Source organism: Sturnira hondurensis, unplaced genomic scaffold (genome assembly GCF_014824575.4).
Source record: "Sturnira hondurensis isolate 20B ecotype Veracruz unplaced genomic scaffold, ASM1482457v3 Scaffold0019428, whole genome shotgun sequence".
NCBI classification, from domain to species: domain Eukaryota; kingdom Metazoa; phylum Chordata; class Mammalia; order Chiroptera; family Phyllostomidae; genus Sturnira; species Sturnira hondurensis.
The window spans coordinates 11374737-11379092 of NW_028092059.1; the positions used below are offsets into that span (position 1 = coordinate 11374737).

The window sequence follows — 4356 nt, forward strand, 5'->3', positions numbered from 1 at the left end:
AAAATATATTTTATTGATTATACCATTACAGTTGTTCTATTTCCCTCCTTCATTACCCTCCACCCTGCACACCTCCCCCACCATTTCCCCCCTTTTAGTTTATGACCATGTGTCTCAAGTTCTTTAGATTCTATATTTCCCCTACTATTCTTGCCCTCCCCCTATCTATTTTCTACCTACCGTTTATGCTACTAATTTTCTGTACCTTCTCCCCCTTCTCCTCCTCCCACTCCCCTGTTGCTAACCCTCCATGTGATCTTCATTTCTATGGTTCCACTCCTTATTTAGCTGTCCTCTTGGTTTGCTTTTGTTTTAGGTGTGGTTGTTAATAACTGTGAGTTTGCTGTCCTTTCACTGTTCATATTTTTCATCTTCTTTTTCTTATATAAGTCCCTGTAACATTTCATATAATAAGGGCTTGGTGATGATGAACTTCAATTTGATCTTATCTGAGAAGCAGCGCATATACTAAAATTGGAACCATACAGAGAAGATTGGCATGGCCCCTGCGCAAGGATGACACGCAAATTCGTGAAGCGTTCCATATTTTTGACTTCCAGGAAATCCAGGAAGCTCAGAGAGTCCCAAAGAAGTTGGACCCAAGAAGGAACATACCAAGGCATATCATAATTACATTAGCCAAGATTAATCCTTGTTTCTTAATTAGACCCTTTCTCTTCTTTTTGCCCCTATCTGCCTCCTCCCTCCCCTCTGGTCACAGTGTGATGTCAGTCTGTTCCTTGTTTCCAAGCCTGTGGTTCTGTTTTGGGCACTTGTTTGTTTTGTTGATTAGGTTCCTCTTATAGGTGTGATTATATAGTATTTGTCTTTCACCACTTGGCTTATTTCACTTAGCATAATACACTCCTGTTCCACCCATGCTGTCTGAAAGGTAGGAAATCCTTCTTTCTTTCTGCTGCATACTGTTCCACTGTGTAAATGTATGACAGTTTTTTGATCCACTCATTTACTGATGGGCATGTAGGCTGTTTCCAGTACTTAACTATTATAAACAGTGCTGCTTTGAACATTGGGGTGAATAGATTCCTTTTGAATTGGTGTTTCAGGGTTCTTACAGCCTAATCCCAGCAGTGGAATCACTGGATCAAAAGGCAGTTCTATTTTTAGTTTTTTGAGGAAATACCATAATGTGTTCCACACTAACTCCATCAGTCTGCATTCCCACCAACAGTATTAGCGTACCCATTTCTCTACATTCTTGCCAGCACTTGTTGCTTGTTGCTTTGTTAATGATGGCCATTCTGAGCCATATAAGGTATATAAGGTTTTAAATTGCATCTCTTTGATGGCTAGTGACTAGTGATGCTGAGCATCCTTTTATATGTCTCTGGGCCCTCTGTGTGTCCTCCTTGGAGAAGTGTCTCTACAGGGCCTTTGCCCATGTTCTAATTGGATTGTTTGTCTTCCTGGGTGGAGTCATATAAGATTTTTATATATTTTGGAGATGGAACCTTTGTTCAAATCTGCTTTCCCATAAAGTTGGTTTCATTTTCATTTTGATTATGTTTTCTTTAGCCATGAGAATCTCTTTAATTTGATTTAGTCTCATTTATTTATTCCATCCCTTATTAACCTTGCCCAAGGAGATATATCAATAAAAATATTGCTGCATGGGATATCTGAAATGTTGCTATCTGTGTTTTCTTCTAGGACTTTTATGGTGCCATGGCTTATGTTTCACTCTTGTTTATTTTGAGTTTATTCTGGTAGATGGCATAGATTGGTAGTCTAGTTTCTTTCTTTCTTTCCTTCCTTTTTTTTTTTTTGCATATACCAGTCCAATTCTCCCAACACCATTTACCGAAGGGCTTTTTTTTTAACTCCATTTTATGCTCCTACCCTCTTTATCGAATATTAATTGACCATAGAGACATGGGTTTATTTCTGGGCTCTCTATTCTGTTCCATTGACTTATGTGTCTATTCTTATTAATCAAATACCCAGTACTAGACTATTTGATTACAGTAACCTTGTAATATACTTTTGTGTTGGGTATTGTGATCTCTCCTACTTTGTTCTTCTTTCTCAGGATTGCTGAGTCTATTCAGGGTCATTTTTGGTTCCATATATATTTTTGAGATATTTGTTTTAGATTTGTGAAATATGCCAATGGTATTTTAATGGAGACTATGTTGAATCTATAGATTGTTTTGGCTGGTATGCTCATTTTAATGATGTTAATTCTTCTAATCAATGAACATGGTACATGCTTCCTTTTATTTGTACCTTCCTTAATTTATTTCTTTAGGGATAGAAAAGGCATAGAGGTCACATGTCTGAAAATATTTTAATATCAGGGCNAAAATATATTTTATTGATTATACCATTACAATTGTTCTATTTCCCCCCTTCATTCCCCTCCACTCTGCACACTCTCTCCCCCACCATTCTCCCCCCTTTTAGTTTATGACCATGTGTCTCAAGTTCTTTAGATTCTATATTTCCCCTACTATTCTTGCCCTCCCCCTATCTGTTTTCTACCTAGTGTCTATGCTATTTTCTGTACCTTCTCCCCCTTCTCCTCCTCCCACTCCCCTGTTGCTAACCCTCCATGTGTTCTTCATTTCTATGGTTCCACTCCTGATCTAGCTGTCCTCTTGGTTTTCTTTTGTTTTAGGTGTGGTTAATAACTGTGAGTTTGCTGTCCTTTCACTGTTCATATTTTTCATCTTCTTTTTCTTATATAAGTCCCTGTAACATTTCATATAATAAGGGCTTGGTGATGATGAACTTGAATTTGATCTTATCTGAGAAGCAGCACATATACTAAAATTGGAATGATACAGAGAAGATTGGCATGGCCCCTGCACAAGGATGACACGCAAATTCGTGAAGCGTTCCATATTTTTGACTTCCAGGAAATCCAGGAAGCTCAGAGAGTCCCAGAGAAGTTGGACCCAAGAAGGAACACACCAAGGCATATCATAATTACATTAGCCAAGATTAATCCCTGTTTCTTAATTAGACCCTTTCTCTTCTTTTTGCCCCTATCTGCCTCCTCCCTCCCCTCTGGTCACAGTGTGATGTCAGTCTGTTCCTTTTTTCCACGCCCGTGGTTCTGTTTTGGACACTCGTTTGTTTTGTTGATTAGGTTCCTCTTATAGGTGTGATTATATAGTATTTGTCTTTCACCACTTGGCTTATTTCACATAGCATAACACACTCCTGTTCCATCCATGCTGTCTGAAAGATAGGAATTCCTTCTTTCTTTCTGCTGCATACTGTTCCACTGTGTAAATGTATGACAGTTTTTTGATCCACTCATTTACTGATGGGCATGTAGGCTGTTTCCAGTACTTAGCTATTATAAACAGTGCTGCTTTGAACATTGGGGTAAATAGATTCCTTTTGAATTGGTGTTTCAGGGTTCTTACAGCCTAATCCCAGCAGTGGAATCACTGGATCAAAAGGCAGTTCTATTTTTAGTTTTTTGAGGAAATACCATAATGTGTTCCACACTAACTCCATCAGTCTGCATTCCCACCAACAGTATTAGCGTACCCATTTCTCTACATTCTTGCCAGCACTTGTTGCTTGTTGCTTTGTTAATGATGGCCATTCTGAGCCATATAAGGTATATAAGGTTTTAAATTGCATCTCTTTGATGGCTAGTGACTAGTGATGCTGAGCATCCTTTTATATGTCTCTGGGCCCTCTGTGTGTCCTCCTTGGAGAAGTGTCTCTACAGGGCCTTTGCCCATGTTCTAATTGGATTGTTTGTCTTCCTGGGTGGAGTCATATAAGATTTTTATATATTTTGGAGATGGAACCTTTGTTCAAATCTGCTTTCCCATAAAGTTGGTTTCATTTTCATTTTGATTATGTTTTCTTTAGCCATGAGAATCTCTTTAATTTGATTTAGTCTCATTTATTTATTCCGTCCCTTATTAACCTTGCCCAAGGAGATATATCAATAAAAATATTGCTGCATGGGATATCTGAAATGTTGCTATCTGTGTTTTCTTCTAGGACTTTTATGGTGCCATGGCTTATGTTTCACTCTTGTTTATTTTGAATTTATTCTGGTAGATGGCATAGATTGGTAGTCTAGTTTCTTTCTTTCTTTCCTTCCTTTTTTTTTTTTTGCATATACCAGTGCAATTCTCCCAACACCATTTACCGAAGGGCTTTTTTTTTAACTCCATTTTATGCTCCTACCCTCTTTATCGAATATTAATTGACCATAGAGACATGGGTTTATTTCTGGGCTCTCTATTCTGTTCCATTGACTTATGTGTCTATTCTTATTAATCAAATACCCAGTACTAGACTATTTGATTACAGTAACCTTGTAATATACTTTTGTGTTGGGTATTGTGATCTCTCCTACTTTGT

The 4356-nt window shown here is 37.9% G+C and overlaps 1 non-coding gene and 1 pseudogene across 1 annotated transcript; both read left to right on the forward strand.

Moving 5' to 3' along the window:
• The first annotated feature begins 456 nt into the window (after positions 1-456).
• LOC118974461 (uncharacterized) lies at positions 457-551 on the forward strand (annotated as a pseudogene).
• A 2209-nt stretch (positions 552-2760) lies between these two features.
• Positions 2761-2870, forward strand: LOC118974460 (U6 spliceosomal RNA). The gene has a single exon (XR_005063907.1). It is a non-coding gene; the product is annotated as a U6 spliceosomal RNA (small nuclear RNA).
• Positions 2871-4356: the final 1486 nt, after the last annotated feature.